Below are 17988 nucleotides of genomic sequence, written 5' to 3' on the forward strand. Positions count from 1 at the left end.
GTAACGATTTAGATAATTAATTAAAATATAATTCATCTGCACATTGTCGTCCCCAGCCTTCAGCATCCCGACACACCGCCGCCAACAATCACAGTCGACCCAGCCTACAGGCCGCCGGCGGCCACCCCCAACCTTCGCATCCCAACGCCACTTGCAGGCCGCCGCCCCCACCAAGACTTCCATCATCTTGACGCTGCCTGCAATCCTCCCGGCGCGCACCCTCGTCCATGGCGGTGTGAGTTAGCAAGGCTGCAAGTTGGAGTGGGCTAGCAAGCCTATGTCGCTCAAGGCTCATGCAGGTATGTATTGATTAGTATACAATTTTGTACGCAGCCGCCAGCACACATCAATCCATCACACACTACGCTCCAGCGCCCCCCGCGCGCACACACCCATCGTTAAGCTAGCACAGACACCCAGCACTCGGCACGAATGACCAAAACACACAAGAAACCGGAGGAGAGATAAAGACGAGGGACGGAGCTATCTTCGTGAGGGAGGGGGGCTTACGATGGGCGCCAGTGGTGACACGGGGAAGGAATTGATCTCGGAGCAATGGCCGGAGTTGGTGTCTGTGGCGTGGGGCTCCGTGTGATGGACAAAGGCCGCCGAGCGTCCGAGTAGAACGCCACCGAGCGGCGTGGTGGGCGGCTCCGTCGAATTGCTGGGTCCGCCTGCGTGCGTCGGTGACCTCAGCGCGTCCTTGGCCTGGCCGAGTTTTAACTGATTACCACCCAAAATGTCCCTACCGTCATAATATACATACTACCCAAATCGTGTTGTAGTATTGGTAAATCTGGAACGTTCGTCCACTTAAATGGATGGCTAATATATCTTAGGTGTACTGTAAAAGATCTCTAAAAATATGCATTACAATAGTTTGCCTATAACAAAAAGAAACTGGAGCGTTACATTTAGCTGCAGGTATAATAAGAAACTAAATCCATCCTATATCTACTATACTCTACTTCTCTACTTCCTTTATACTACGCCGACATAAGGAAGCTCCACCGAGCCCAAGTAGAGTTTGCCGTCGTCTCTTTCCATGATCTCGGTTGGCCTGACTTTCTTTGGCCCTCTCATCTCCTCGACTATTTTCCCATCAGCAGCGACCCTCACAGCAAGAAGATGGCTATCACGACCAAAGGGCAGCTCATTTCTCTCACGGTGCAACGCCACCCAGTAGCCTCCTTTCCTGTCGGGCCTCACGTTATCTGGGTAGCCCGGCAGGTCGGCCAAAGGCTCGGACTTGCCCGCGTCGACCCCTTTGATCCAGTGCCTCAGCAGCTTGCACGGGCCAGTAGATGCGACCACGAGGTGTGTGCGGTCGGCGCTGAGCGCGACGCCGTTCGGGTATGTCATCCTTGGTTGGAGCACGGTGGCGTCCGATGTTCGTGGATCATACATCATGAGGCGGCCCGTGGAGTCCCCGGTCTTGGTGACCATCTCGTGTTCTGACCTGTCGTAGTTCATCGAACTATGGGTGAAGTAGACTTGACCGGTGACTTGATCGACGTCAACCCCGTTGGTGAAACGCAGCGGCATGCCATCAATCTGGTCGACCAACACGGTGGCCTCCCCGCCGCCGGGCGGCACACGCATAAGCCCTTTGTACGCATCGGCCACGTAGAGGTCACCCGTTTTCTGGTTGAAGCGCAGACCAAGTGGGCGACCGCAGCGGCTCTCTATGTCCGCCTCCGTGCCAAACCTGGATGTCGTGCACGTTTCGCTGTCGTAGCCTGGTTCGTAGGCGTATGTTGTCCAGCCAAGCTTGGGCCCATTCCACCTCAGGATGCGGCCGTCGGAGACGCCGCTGTAGGGGCCTCGGCCCTGAGCGTCGAAGGCGACGCTCTCCGGCCCGTGCACTTCTCCGGGCGGCAGGGGCAGCTGTTGTGCCCGGGAGGCGTCGAAGCTTGCGGCGGCGGCTGCCATGGCCCCGGGCATGAAGAGAAGGACAAGTATGACCAGAGCGACGGTGGCCTTGAGGAGGCGGCTCATGCTGCAGCCCATGTTGGCTGGCTGGCCGGCTACCTTAAGCTTGTCGATCGATCACGTCGGCTGTTCGATGGAGGTTGGTTGTACCGTGTGTGTCGATCTGCTGGATGTGGTTTGGTTTGATGGATTGAAGGGAGGTGTCTAGATGTCCTATTATATGTACTCTGATGGACAGCTACAGGTCCGAGTCGGCCCATGCATGATCCACACGTACGCCGAGACGGACGGAGGCAATCGAGTCGAGTTGGATTCGAATCGGCAACCGAGTCCGGCCGGGTACAAGGAAAAATCTATCCATCATCTGGTTCCTACGTGTAGCTAGCTCCTGCCTGTACTCTACGGATCAATCGATCCATCTATTGTATATAATGATCTCATCTTCAATAGTTTCATTTCAAAAGAAAAAGTCTTCAACAGTGTATAGCTAGCTACGACGTCATACCGACTCGACCGTCGTGCATGGATCTAAAACCCTGTGCCACCTCATGGTGCACGCATCCGCGCCACTAGACATCATCGACGCTTTCCGCCTTGTGGCGGTGCTCCGCAGAATGGCCTCATTAGAAGAGATGAACGGTCGTGCCGCTCCCGCTGGAGGACGACCGGCGTCAGGGTTGCTGTAGCCTATAGGAGCTTGGAGAGGGAAGGCTAGGGTGCGGCCGCGACCGGTTCTTCCTCCACCACGACGACCGGAGTGGTCCGAATTCATGACGATGGAGGAGCTAAGTGTCCATGCAGAGGACCGCGATGCCAATAGAGATCATTGCAGCGCTGTCCGTAGAGAATGCCTCGCTGCCATCACGACCACATCACCGCCGCTAGGACGGCCTCGTTGCCCTGAGTAGGCGCTGCTAGGAGCGCCCCACCACCTCCCGTTCTTAGGCCAAATGATTTTAACTATTTCGGTCCACTCCCGCTCTTGCGCCCGAAGTGCGGCCTCGTAAGAGAGATGTGGGCCCTAGGTCAGGCCTAGGCCGAACCAGGTTTCTCTCTCTCTCTCTCCACCAGTTTTTGCATGGACGACCGTGATCGATTTTTGAGGGGGGCTATTTGTGTGTTGTCGCGGTGGACAAATGAGTGAGCAGCGAACCGTGGCCTCCTCCACCCCAAAAGAGAACACCCAAACAAGTTGCGATACTATTCACAATCCCTAGCCGCATCCTCCCGCTTCCTGCTCCCACACGTTGCCGCCGATGCCTCTTCCACCCCAAGTGATGGTGGCGCCCCAGCGACCACGACTCCTCAGAAGAGAGGACAAGCTTAAGCTGTTAGTGGTCGCCGAAGCTGCAAGCGGGATGACAACGCATGGTGGCAGCTGCAGATCCGCACTTGAGCGGCCATCTCCGCCTATGTCTGCTCCTTGCACTAGACTAATTACACGTAGTTGAGACGCCGCTGTTAGTGGGGAGCACGTCGTTCGTACACAATTAGACAAACATGCATGCATTCGAATTAATTAGCTAGTAGTAGTAGTAGTAGTTCGTACACAATTAGACATACATGCATGCATTCGAATTAATTAGCTACTAGTAGTAGTACATATGTGCGCGTGAGGATGATGTCAGGTACTACGCATGGATGGATGTGTCTGCACATTAGCAACAAGCAACGAGAGGATCGCTGTTAGATTTGGACGTGCCGCTGAGATGGGTTCACAAGAAAGAAGGATCAATCCATGGGAGATAAATTTGACAATGAGCTAGAAATCGATCAGTGAGAGATGAGGTTGACCAATCATTAATGGAAGGCCAGCGAAACGATTGATTAATACCAGTACTAGTACCAAGAAAGAAAGAGAAGATCTAACAGTAGACACGGACGGACCGCTGAGATGAGATTGGCAAGGGATCGATCTGTGGGACGCAACAATTCTCTAATGAACAAGAAGCAATCCGACGTGGGTAAACCGAAACGGTGAAATCACATCGACTTCCCCCGACCGATTCATTCATTTCTCCCCTACCCACACCCACACACAACACCACATTGGTGCTGCCACCCAACGCCCCCATCTCCCTCGGAGACTCGGACCTCGCCGCCGCCCCCTCCCCTCCCCACCCCTCGAGCGAGGAGGAGGTCGGTCGGCGTCCCCAGATCCGTTAAGAGATTCGAACTGGAGCTCTCGATCGCTCGCGCACCGGGCACAACCTCCGTCTGCTCTTCTTGCTTGCCGGCGACGCCAGCATGGAGCTTCCTCCGTGCTCGCTCGGGCTAGGGACGCTCCTGCTCGTCAAGGTAACTTGTCTCTCGCCCGCCCATCTTTGATTCACTCTTCTCCAACGCCCTTCCCTTCCCTTCCCTCCCCTCATGAGTTTCCATCCTCGGAGCGCAGACACCATTGGCATCGAACCCTAACCAAGATCTGGTTTGCAATTGTATTGTACCTACTGCCCAGACAAAAGAGCACGTTTTGGTTCCATTTTTACAGGCTTAAAACTGGAGCATCACGTTTATAACGAATACGCATCACATACAGTACATGCTTATTACTTCTATGCAGCATTTTTTGGTTCAAGCACAAAACCTACAGTAGTATATATCTTGATTTTTTCAATTTCTACTAGAAGAAGAGAGACAGGTCAACTTTGTGTAGTTTACGAAATTTCTAGAGGCTTGGCTCCATAGCAATGTCAATCTGTTAGTTTGCTTGCTACCAATGTGGTATCAATTGGTTTTGGTTCAATGCCGACTTATTAGTTTTGGCACTAGTTGCTTTTTCAAAAGGGTGGAGCTAATCACATGTGACTGCGCATTCTTCCAGAATCGCCCCTCTCCTCAGCTACTCCCAGATTCTTTGACCCACATTATAGTAAAACTTGGTAGTCAAAGTTGTATTTTTAGACTTCTAGTATCTGAAATGACATGTTTCGGGGAACAAGGGGGAGCCCTTTTAGTCTGCTCCCTATCAGTATAGTTTTTTTAATTTGCCATACTTGCTGCTGTCCTCTTGAGTTCTAATTTCGTCTTCTAAAGCAATGCATTTTGCCCTAGTAAAGGTCATCTTGTTATAGTTAGGTGTTGTTGTGCTTCTTTCGATCAGTAACACGAATGATAAACTAGATGCAACTTGGTTCAGGGTTAGTGGTCATTTCTATGGATTACAGAGTATAGCTATTGTAGGAATATTTGCTTCAATTTGTCCTTGGTATTAGAGTACAACTATCTTGGATCTACAGAACATAACTCTTGGAGTACAACTTGCAAGACATTCCAAGCTAATTAGGCTCTAACTAGCTAGGATGGTCAAGCAAATGAGGGTTGGAGATTCTGTGAGAAGCTGGGGAGGGGGCCAATTCTCCCAGGATCGGCCAAAAGAACTGGTCTTTAGTTTTGGAGAAGCCCATTGTGCCTATCCTTAACGAGCAACAAACTTTCCAAAAGTGATAATGGCAATTTTTGTGAAATCAGTAGTGCAGTTTGCATCTTTGTAACAGTACATGCTATAAGATCAACATTAACACCAAAAGTGGGTTGTGTAGTGCCTGGAAGTTTAACTGATTATGCAGACCTGCTTTCATTGTGCCTCAAATTTCACAATCATTATTTTTTTTATTTTAGATGCCTAGAATTTTGGCAAGCCAAGTTTCGCTGTTAAATGCCGACTTGTAAGTTTCCGTATTGGTTGCTTTTTCAAAGGGATGAGCTAATCACATTTAATTGTGTAAGTACCACTCAACCTCCTGAGGATCGATTGGATGATGTGATTATATAGCAGATCTGTTGGTACTAGACGAGATGTTGTGTAGGAAGGAAAATATAATCATCATCTCTCCTTTCTGGGTTTTCTTAAATTTACCTCCAAGATCTGATTTGCAGTTGGACGTACTGGACGGCACAAGAGCACATTTTGGTTCCATTTTTACAGGTTAAAAACTGGAGCATCACGTTTATGACGAATACGCATCCCGTACAGTACATGCTTCTTATTTCTATGCAGCATTATTTGGTTCAAGGACAAAACCTATAGTGCATGCTTATTATTTTTATGTAGCATTTTTTGGTTCAAGGACAAAACCTACAGTAGTATCTTAATTTGTTCAATTTCTACTAGAAGAGAGACAGGTTAACTTTGTGTAGTTTATGATATTTCTAGAGGCTTGGCTCCATAGAAATGTCAGACTATTAGTTTGCTTGCTACCAATGTGGTATCAGCTGGTTTTGTGTTGTTCAATGCCGACTTATCAGTTTTGGCACTAGTTGCTTTTTCCAAAGGGAGGAGCTAATCACATTTGATTGTATAAGTATCAGTCAATCTCTTGAGACTGGATTGGATGATGTAACCATATAGCAGATCTGATTGTACTAGATGCGTTGGAAAGTATAATCATCCTCTTTCCTTTCTTGGTTTTCTTAGGGTTACTAGATGCTTTTCCGTAGTCTTTTGCTGCATCGACTCTCCACTCCCATTATTGAGCATATTGGTGGTCGACTATGAATGCATTGGGATATTAATTGCCATGTCCGGTAGCCACTATTGCAAGTTGTACAACACGTCTTTGACGGTGTTGAGATAGCAAAAGTGACAAAGCACTCACTATAGTTTTATGTTTTGTTTCAAGCATTATCAATTACTCCCTTCGTACCAAAATAATTCTTTATCAGTTCTCAAGCTGATATTTTTTCACAATGATGGTGGTTTCACACCAACATCGGCTACTATGATATACTTCTTTACCTATATCAGCAGTTAATATATAACCAACAAATGAAAATGTTTTCAAAAGGTGCATATTTAACACTGGAACGAGATGTGTGATGGCTCATCTCACTCAGCTCTTCAAGACAGCGTGCGTACAAGGAAAATAGAAGGGCAGAAATGCAAGGGTGACTGCTTGGAGTGGTAAGCTTGCTGCAAGTTATAACTATTTCTTCAAATAATGCTTGTGCACATTATTCTAGCCATATATGTGACAAAAAATGCTTCTCCAGCAAATTTCCACACCAATCTTAGATTTTCTACTTCTAAAAATAAAAAAAAATAGTGACAAGCTAGCCTTCTCCATTAACCACTTTCTGTGTGCTGCAATATGAACATGTTTCGATTTGGCTGCTCCCCCTACCTTATGCGCGTAGGTGCTTTGTGTGCTTCCTTCTTCCCTTCCCGGGATGCCGCTCTCCCGCTGCTCTGACGCAATAGACAGACAAATGTAAATATTTCTCTTATCTCCACTTTCCCTCTGTTAGTGTCCTTTCTCTGGCACTAATTTGCATATAAATTATTTTTTAAGAGAGAACAAGAGGAGATGTCGTGTCATCCAACTTGTCTTCTTAAACAAATGAAGCACAATCCTTTGCAGCACCTGAAATTTTAGACTGAATGAATTACTTTGGCCACCTGTATTTAGAAACTCTACCCCATGGAGTAGCATGTACCTTTAGTTTCCTAGATGCCCATTGTGCCTGTCCTTAATTAGCAACTCACTTTCCAAAAGTGCGGATGACAATTTTTATGAAATCAGTTGTGCAGTTTGCATCCTTATAACAATACATGCTATAAGATCAAATTAACACTAAAAGTGTTCTCTATAGTGCCTAGAAGTTTAACTGATTATGTGAATCTGCTTTCATTTGATTGTGCCTCAAATTTCACAATCATTATTTATATATTTTAGACACTTGAAAATGAAGGAAGAGATGCTATGATTGTATGTTGCTTCTGCTGTATGTTGATCTACCTGCCTATCCTTTTGTTATACATGCAGCCAAAATTTCTGGAGCAGGACAGTCGCTTGACATTTTGTTATACATGCAACTGAGCCGGTCGGTTAGCGGCTCTTAGATCTATCCGCCACGGTCACCATGATGATGACGACCTCCACTCCACATGCTTGTGCTCGGTCGACGACGCGACCATCTCTTCCTCACCTCACCTCAGGCTGGCGGCGTCCAGATCAAGTGGATTCGTCAATGGCCTCAACAGATGCAGTCTGATTGCTCTGTCACGCCATCATGAAGGTACTCCCACTCCTCTTTGATTTGCTCCTCTCCCCTTCCCTTCCCCTTTCTTCTCTTTTACAATTTGTTTCCTTCCTCACGCAAGCGTCTCGGATAGGCTCCTTCTCCACAACCACACACGGGAAGCCATGGAAGCTCCATGTGCTTGTTCTCCATGGAGGTCAGCAGCTGCCGTGATGGAAGCAGGTCCCAGAGCTTGGCAAGGTTAGGATTTGGCAGCTGCGCTCCCTCCCTATTGATTAACCTATGCTAGTTTTTGATAGTTTGCCTTAATTTTGCTTCTAGCACATGGTTTTTCATGTATTGCTAGCATATATTAAACTAGCAAGAAATAAGTGGCTCTGAAGCTACTTTTTTTTACCAGTCTAGTCTTGATTAAATCCAGACTTTATTTACTTGTAGATGTATATTGCTTCTTTTGGTTGGTACCTGCTAACTGGTGGGATATAGATTACGTCAAATGTTTATGTCAGGTGATGAATGTATCTGTGATGAATTTTTATGCTCTGTTTAGAGAACTCACTTGGGTTTGCTCACTCAAAATGATATCAAATTCTTGAAATCTAGTTCTTAGCCTTGAGTGTCAATGTGCGGCTTGACTGAATCTTTAATGTATTTTTTCTTGTACTTGTGTTGTATAACTAATGCTAGTGCGGAGAATGAGCACTTCAGATTGGTAGTAAGCTGGCTAAGTACTTGGTCTGAATCACACGATTTTGTTTGCAGCATAATAGCACCATGCTTAGTTGGTATACTTATGCAATCATCATTTTCCTTGCTGCTATTTTTGTGGTTACTTTGCACCACCTTGTTATCTCTATTTTGTTACACAGGTGCTCGTACATTGATCATATGACAATTGTCCTTACTGCTACGGAGTAACACTTTATTGTATCATTCCATCTACATGCATATTGCTACCTCTTGAGCATTGCGTTGGTTTTCCCTTGAAGAGGAAAGGGTGATGCAGCAAAGCATCGTAAGTATTTCCCTCGGTTTTTGAGAACCAAAGTATCAATCCAGTAGGAGACCACGCGCGAGTTACCTCGTACCTACACAAACAAATAAGAACCTCGCAACCAACGCGATAAAGGGGTTGTCAATCCCTTCTCGGTCACTTACGAGAGTGAGATCTGATAGATATGATAAGATAATATTTTTAGTATTTTTATAATAAAGATAAAAAGTAAAGATTGGAAAATAAAAGGTAATAGAAATAGCTTGTTGATGGAGGATTAATATGATGGAAAATAGACCCGGGGCCATAGGTTTCACTAGTGGCTTCTCTCAAGATAGCATAAGTATTACGGTGGGTGAACAAATTACTGTCGAGCAATTGATAGAAAAGCAAATAATTATAAGAATATCTAGGCATGATCATGTATATAGGCATCACGTTCGTGACAAGTAGACCGACTCCTGCCTGCATCTACTACTATTACTCCACACATCGACCGCTATCCAGCATGCATCTAGAGTATTAAATTCATAGAACAGAGTAACGATTTAAGCAAGATTGACATGATGTAGAGGGATGAACTCATGCAATATAATATAAACCCCATCTTTTTATCCTCGGTGGCAACAATACAATACATGTCGTTTCCCCTACATTCACTAGGATCGAGCACGGCAAGATTGAACCCAAAGCTAAGTACTTCTCCCATTGCAAGAAAGATCAATCTAGTAGGCCAAACCAAACTGATAATTCAAAGAGACTTGCAAAGATAACCAATCATACGTAAAAGAATTCAGAGAAGATTCAAATATTGTTCATAGATAATCTTGATCATAAACCCACAATTCATCGGATCTCGACAAACACGCCACAAAAGAAGATTACATCGAATAGATCTCCAATAGAATCGAGGAGAACTTTGTATTGAGATCCAAAGAGAGAGAAGAAGCCATCTAGCTAATAACTATGGACCCGAAGGTCTAAAGTAAACTACTCACACATCACCGGAGAGGCCATTGAGTTGATGTAGAGGCCCTCTGTGATCGATGCCCCCTCCGGCGAAGCTCCGGAAAAGGCGCCAAGATGGGATCTCTTGGGTACAGAAGGTTGCGGCTGTGGAACTAGGGTTTCGTGGTGCTCCTGGATGTTTTCGGGGTACATAGGTATATATAGGAGGAGGAAGTAGGTCGGTGGAGCAACGAGGGGCCCATGAGGGTGGAGGGCGCGCCCCCCTGCCTCGTGGCCTCCTCGATTGTTTCTTGACGTCCACTCCAGGTCCCCCGGATCACGTTTGTTCCAAAAATAACTCTCCCGAAGGTTTCACTCCGTTTGATATTCCTTTTCTGTGAAACACTGAAATAGGCAAAAAAAACAGCAATTTGGGTTGGTCCTCCGGTTAATAGGTTAGTCCCAAAAATAATATAAAATTGTCTAAATAAAGCCCATTAACATCCAAAAAAGAATATTTAATAGCATGGAACAATCAAAAATTATAGATACGTTGGAGATGTATCACATATGAATGGTGCTTTCTTTTTGGTACAGGTAACTAGTGTCGCTGATCTGCCAAGCATATGAGTCCAGAGCGTCTTGTCATCAGCGACCTACCTCCACTGGGACCTGACTGCCATCCGACAACACGTGAGTCATACCGGACATCGTTGGGACCTCCATGTCCGGCTACATGGGTTGCGGTGAGCCCCTGCTCTCTCTCTCTCTCTCTCTGCCCTTAGACGGTCTGGCCATTGAGCTAGTCTGCGACTGTTGTCGTCATGCTGTGTGTAGTGGTGGTGGTCTTCCGGCAACTGACATGATCTTGGGATTGTGGTCATATTTGATGTCTATTAAACATATCATAATAGTTGTACTTTGTGAGGCCATGTGTGTATGTGGTTGCTACCATGCTTTGTTGCCCATGCAAGATTCTGTTGTGCCTCGACAAATATTCTTCGGTTTATCCATTTATGTACCTTTTTTGCACTACAAGTTACAGGTTTGGTATTGGTCCTTGTTCTAGCTTTGGTAGGATCCTTGCTTATGTTCGGATGTTGATTTGTTAATAATGGCTATCGTCAAGTAGAAAGAAAACTATTACCTATTAACTGGTGTAGTGTTGCTGGGCACATATAGATAGAACAAGTGTTATCTTTGTGTGCTTTGCAGGGAGCCATCATGCATGTGCTAGCAATCTTTATGACTAGTCTTGGATGAATATTTAATCTAGTTGTCTATTCGATTGTCAATTGTTTGCTATGCTAGTTGAACAAAGGGTGCTTCTTTTAATTTCTTATGCTAGCTGATCAGTTTCTAGAGCTGAACAACATATGTAGTTTCTTTTAGCTGGGCCCCGGCGCAAATCACACCTGCTCTCCCTGGAGCTCTCTCCCTCCTCTAACGCCTCCAATGAACACTTCTTCTCTGATTACAGCCGAGGTGAGCCACTCGCTTCATTTATTTTGCATGATTACTCTCATTCCCTGTGTGTCCACAACCATCGAGCCGTGGTAATTGTATACTGGCCATTGCACAATGGGCATTTCTTGGGCTGGGTTTGGGGCTGTGGTGATGTTGTTTGCTATAATCTACATTTCTGTTTCTATGAATGATTGAGGACCAAATTATTTTCCTTGCTATGGCTGCGTTTCACCATCTTAATTGGTACTTATAATTGTTACACATGTTCTAAATTCATGATGCTCAGGGTCCCATGTAGTTTTTAAACTAAACTTGATGTAGAAGATGATCTTTGGAATAAACTAGATGCAGAAAATTATCACCTTTGGCAAAACAAGTATAAACTTTGGCAACTTAATTCACATGTCATCTCTGTTTATTACTTGACAACAAATTAACAAAGTGGCCGCGACTTGGAAGACGTTTTACTTGACCACAAAATGAATTCACTTGTAATGTTGAAATATTTTCTATAATTCCTGGAAAACCAAAATAGTGTGCAAATTATTTCGCCACATAATGGTCACGCAGCTGGTTTGAACTCCAATACTTACATTTTGATTCCTGGGTGCAGATGATAGACATGATTTCTGATTTCTTCAATTGAAGGCCTTAGTGGGCAGACCACTAGGGAGATTTTTGAGATGCTCCAGGAGTGAGAGAGCTTCGTCTTGCAGTGCAACACACAAGATTGAGGTCTAGAGCAGGTACCTATAGGTGCAACGGTTACATCAGGCGGTGCCAGCACCCCCATGGAGGTGGTGGCTTCATCGGCGCCTCTGCTCTAGTGACCACTGCTTGCCTAGGTAAGCCACTCAGTTGGTCCCACTACTTCGCTTTCTCTTCTACTCTGCGTGCCCACGGCCATCCATTCATGGTTCATTTAATTCCATGGCAATTTCTAAGATTCTGGGTTGTGCGTCTCGTGATGATTCTGGCATGATAGTTAGTGGATTTAGCCCTGAAGTTTAGTACTCTGAGTCTGCTGTTGTTGTTGGCTGCTGTGTTGTTGTAGTTGTGGTTGCTTTGCACCACCTTGTTATCTCTATTTGGTTACACATGTGCTTGTCCATTGACGATATGGCAATTGTCCTTGCTGCTATGAAGAAACACTTTATTGTATCAGTGCATCTACATGTATATGCGGTGCTTTCTTTTTGGTACAGGCAACATGTGTCGCTGATCTGCCAAGCATATTATGATTCGAAAGCATCTCGTCACGTCACCAGCGACCTACCTCCACTGGGACTTGACTACCAGCCGACAGCACAGCGACCTACCTCCACTGGGACTTGACTACCAGTCGACAGCACGTGAACCATACCGTACATCGTCGGGACTTCCATGTGGCTACATGGGTTGCGGTGAGCCCCTTCTCTCTCTCTCTCTCTCTCTCTCTCTCTCTCTCTCTCTCTGCTTTTAGAAGGTCTGCTCATTGAGCTGTGGGCAATTGTTGTTATCATGTGTGTATTGGTGGTGGTCTTCCGGCCACTACCATGATCTTGGGATTGTAGTCATATTTCTTTCTTGTCGATTAAACATGTCATAATACTTGTGCTTTAAGAGGCCATGTGTGTATGTTGCCGCTAGCCTGCTACTATGCTTTTTTTGCCTATGCAAGATTCTGTTGTGCCTCGACGAATATGCTTTGTTTTATCCATTTCTATATCTTTTTGCATTGCATGTTACATGGTTTGGTAGTGGTCCATGTTCTAGCTTTGGTAGGATCCTTGCTTATGCTGGGATGTTGATTTGTTAATAACGGCTATCATCAAATAGAAAGAAAACGCTTGCTTATTCACTGATGTAGTGTTGATGTGCATGTATAGATAGAACAAGTGCTATCCTTATGTGCTTGGAGGGAGCCATCATGCATGTGTTAACAATATTTTTGACTCGTCTTGGATGGATATATTTAATCTAGCTGTATGTTTGATTGTCAGTTGTTTGCTATGCTAGCTAGACAAATGGGCGTTTCTTTTATTTTGCTATGCTAGCTAATTAGTTTTTGTAGCTCAAATTTTTTTGTTGTTTCCTAGGCCGGATCGGAGATGGGACTCGGCGCAAATCACACCTACTGTCCCTCCTCTGACGCCTCCGGTGAACACTTCTTCTCTGACTACGACCTAGGTGATCCAATCTCTTCCTTTCTTTTGCATGATTACTCTCCTGACTTGTGTGCACAACCATCGAGTCGTGGTAATTTTATGTTGGCCATTGCACCATGGACATTTCTTGGGATGGGTTTGGGGCTGTGGTGATGGTGTCCCACATTTCTGTTTTGTGAATGAACGGCGACCAAAATATTTTCCTTGCTATGGTTGCGGCTGCATTGCGCCATCTTATTTGGTACTTCCGATTGTTACACATGTTCTGAATCCGCGATGCTCAAGGTCCCATGTAGTTTTTGAAGGAAATATGCCCTAGAGGCAATAATAAAGTTATTATTTATTTCCTTATATCATAATAAATGTTTATTATTCATGCTAGAATTGTATTAACCGGAAACATAATACATGTGTGAATACATAGACAATCAGAGTGTCACTAGTATGCCTCTACTTGACTAGCTCGTTAATCAAAGATGGTTATGTTTCGTAACCATGAACAAAGAGTTGTTATTTGATTAACGAGGTCACATCATTAGTTGAATGATCTGATTGACATGACCCATTTCATTAGCTTAGCACCCGATCGTTTAGTATGTTGCTATTGCTTTCTTCATGACTTATACATGTTCCTATGACTATGAGATTATGCAACTCCCGTTTGCCGGAGGAACACTTTGGGTACTACCAAACGTCACAACGTAACTGGGTGATTATAAAGGAGTACTACAAGTGTCTCCCATGGTAGATGTTGGGTTGGCGTATTTGATATTAGGGTTTGTCACTCCGATTGTCGGAGAGGTATCTCTGGGCCCTCTCGGTAATACACATCACATAAGCCTTGCAAGCATTATACCTAAGATGTTAGTTGTGAGATGATGTATTACGGAACGAGTAAAGAGACTTGCCAGTAACGAGATTGAACTAGGTATTGGATACCGACAATCGAATCTCGGGCAAGTAACATACCGATGACAAAGGGAACAACGTATGTTGTTATGCGGTCTGACCGATAAATATGTAGGAGCCAATATGGGCATCCAGGTCCCGCTATTGGTTATTGACCGGAGACGTGTCTCGGTCATGTCTACATTGTTCTCGAACCGTAGGGTCCGCACGCTTAACGTTACGATGACAGTTATTATGAGTTTATGCATTTTGATGTACCGAAGGTTGTTCGGAGTCCCGGATGTGATCACGGACATGACGAGGAGTCTCGAAATGGTCGAGACATAAAGATTGATATATTGGAAGCCTATGTTTGGACATCGGAAGTGTTCCGGGTGAAATCGGGATTTTACCAGAATACTGGGAGGGTTACCGGAACCCCCCCGGGAGCTAAATGGGCCATAATGGGCCTTAGTGGAAAAGAGAAGGGGCTGCCCTAGATGGGCTGCACGCCTCCCCCTTCCCCTAGTCCTATTAGGACTAGGAAAGGGTGGCCGGCCACCTCCTCCTCTTTTCCCCTTCGAGGAATCCTAGTTGGACTAGGATTGGAGGGGGAATCCTACTCCCAGTGGGAGTAGGACTCTCCTGCGCCTCCTCCTTGGCCGGCCAGCCCCTCCCCCTTGGATCCTTTATATACGGGGGCAGGGGGCACCTCTAGACACACAAGTTGATCCTTGAGATCGTTTCTTAGCCGTGTGTGGTGCCCCCTGCCACCAAATTCCACCTCGATCATACCGTTGTAGTGCTTAGGCGAAGCCCTACGTCGGTAATACATCAAGATCGTCACCACGCCGTTGTGCTGACGGAACTCCTCCCCGAAGCTTTGCTGGATCGGAGCCCGGGGATCGTCATCGAGCTGAACGTGTGCTAAGAACTCAGAGGTGCCGGAGTAACGGTGCTTGGATCGGTCAGATCGGGAAGAAGACGTACGACTACTTCCTCTACATTGTGTCAACGCATCCGTTGCGATCTACAAGGGTACGTAGATCAGACTCTCCCCCTCGTTGCTATGCATCACCATGATCTTACGTGTGCGTAGGAAATTTTTTGAAATTACTACGTTCCCCAACAGTGGCATCCGAGCCTAGGTTTTATGGTTTGATGTTATTTGCACGAGTAGAACACAAGTGAGTTGTGGGCGATACAAGTCATACTGCCTACCAGCATGTCATACTTTGGTTCGGCTGTATTGTTGGACGAGACGACCCGGACCAACCTTACGCGTACGCTTACGCGAGACCGGTTCCCTCGACGTGCTTTGCACATAGATGGCTTGCGGGCGACTGTCTCTCCAACTTTAGTTGAACCGAGTATGGCTACGCCCGGTCCTTGAGAAGGTTAAAACGGAGTCTATTTGACAAACTATCGTTGTGGTTTTGATGCGTAGGTGAGATGAGTTCTTGCTTAAGCCCGTAGCAGCCACGTAAAACTTGCAACAACAAAGTAGAGGACGTCTAACTTGTTTTTGCAGGGCATGTTGTGATGTGATATGGTCAAGGCATGATGCTGATTTTATTGTATGAGATGATCATGTTTTGTAACCAAGTTATCGGCAACTGGCAGGAGCCATATGGTTGTCGCTTTATTGTATGCAATGCAATCGCGATGTAATGCCTTACTTTATTGCTAAGCGGTAGTGATAGTCGTGGAAGCATAAGATTGGCGAGACGACAACGATGCTACGATGGAGATCAAGGTGTCACGTCGGTGACGATGGTGATCATGACGGTGCTTCGGAGATGGAGATCACAAGCACAAGATGATGATGGCCATATCATATCACTTATATTGATTGCATGTGATGTTTATCTTTTATGCATCTTATCTTGCTTTGATTGACGGTAGCATTCTAAGATGATCTCTCACTAAATTATCAAGAAGTGTTCTCCCTGAGTATGCACCGTTGCGAAAGTTCTTCGTGCTGAGACACCACGTGATGATCGGGTGTGATAGGCTCTACGTTCAAATACAACGGGTGCAAAACAGTTGCACACGCGGAATACTCAGGTTATACTTGATGAGCCAAGCATATACAGATATGGCCTCGGAACACGGAGACCGAAAGGTCGAGCGTGAATCATATAGTAGATATGATCAACATGGTGATGTTCACCGATGAAACTACTCCATCTCACGTGATGATCGGACATGGTTTAGTTGATTTGGATCACGTGATCACTTAGAGGATTAGAGGGATGTCTATCTAAGTGGGAGCTCTTAAGTAATATGATTAATTGAACTTAAATTTATCATGAACTTAGTACCTGATAGTATCTTGCTTGTTTATGTTGATTGTAGATAGATGGCTCGTGCTGTTGTTTCGTTGAATTTTAATGCGTTCCTTGAGAAAGCAAAGTTGAAAGATGATGGTAGCAATTACACGGACTGGGTCCGTAACTTGAGGATTATCCTCATTGCTGCACAAAAGAATTACGTCCTGGAAGCACTGCTGGGTGCCAGGCCTGCTGCTGGAGCAACACCAGATGTTATGAACGTCTGGCAGAGCAAAGCTGATGACTACTCGATAGTTCAGTGTGCCATGCTTTACGGCTTAGAATCGGGACTTCAACGACGTTTTGAACGTCATGGAGCATATGAGATGTTCCAGGAGTTGAAGTTAATATTTCAAGCAAATACCCGGATTGAGAGATATGAAGTCTCCAATAAGTTGTATAGCTGCAAGATGGAGGAGAACAGTTCTGTCAGTGAGCATATACTCAAAATGTCTGGGTATAACAATCACTTGATTCAGATGGGAGTTAATCTTCCAGATGATTGCGTCATTGACAGAATTCTCCAATCACTGCCACCAAGCTACAAGAGCTTCGTGATGAACTATAATATGCAAGGGATGAACAAGACTATTCCCGAGCTCTTCGCAATGCTGAAAGCTGCGGAGGTAGAAATCAAGAAGGAGCATCAAGTGTTGATGGTTAACAAAACCACTAGTTTCAAGAAAAAGGGCAAAGGGAAGAAGAAGGGGAACTTCAAGAAGAACGGCAAGCAAGTTGCTGCTCAGGAGTAGAAACCCAAGTCTGGACCTAAGCCTGAAACTGAGTGCTTCTACTGCAAGCAGACTGGTCACTGGAAGCGGAACTGCCCCAAGTATTTGGCGGATAAGAAGGATGGCAAGGTGAACAAAGGTATATGTGATATACATGTTATTGATGTGTACCTTACTAATACACGCAGTAGCACCTGGTATTTGATACTGGTTCTGTTGCTAATATTTGCAACTCGAAACAGGGACTACGGATTAAGCGAAGATTAGCTAAGGACGAGGTGAGGATGCGCGTGGGAAACGGTTCCAAAGTCGATGTGATCGCGGTCGGCACGCTACCTCTACATCTACCTCCGGGATTAATATTAGACCTAAATAATTGTTATTTGGTGCCAGCGTTGAGCAAGAACATTATATCTGGATCTTGTTTAATGCGAGACGATTATTCATTTAAATCGGAGAATAATGGTTGTTCTATTTATATGAGTAATATCTTTTATGGTCATGCACCCTTGAAGAGTGGTCTATTCTTGTTAAATCTCGATAGTAGTGATACACATATTCATAAT

At 45.4% G+C, this 17988-nt stretch overlaps 1 pseudogene; it reads right to left on the reverse strand.

Moving 5' to 3' along the window:
* Positions 1-972: 972 nt before the first annotated feature.
* On the reverse strand, positions 973-2344 carry LOC147957765 (protein STRICTOSIDINE SYNTHASE-LIKE 10 pseudogene; annotated as a pseudogene).
* Between the last annotated feature and the right edge of the window lie 15644 nt (positions 2345-17988).

This window comes from Triticum urartu, chromosome 7A, assembly GCF_056163025.1.
Source record: "Triticum urartu cultivar PI428250 chromosome 7A, HENAU_Tu73, whole genome shotgun sequence".
NCBI classification, from domain to species: Eukaryota; Viridiplantae; Streptophyta; class Magnoliopsida; order Poales; family Poaceae; genus Triticum; species Triticum urartu.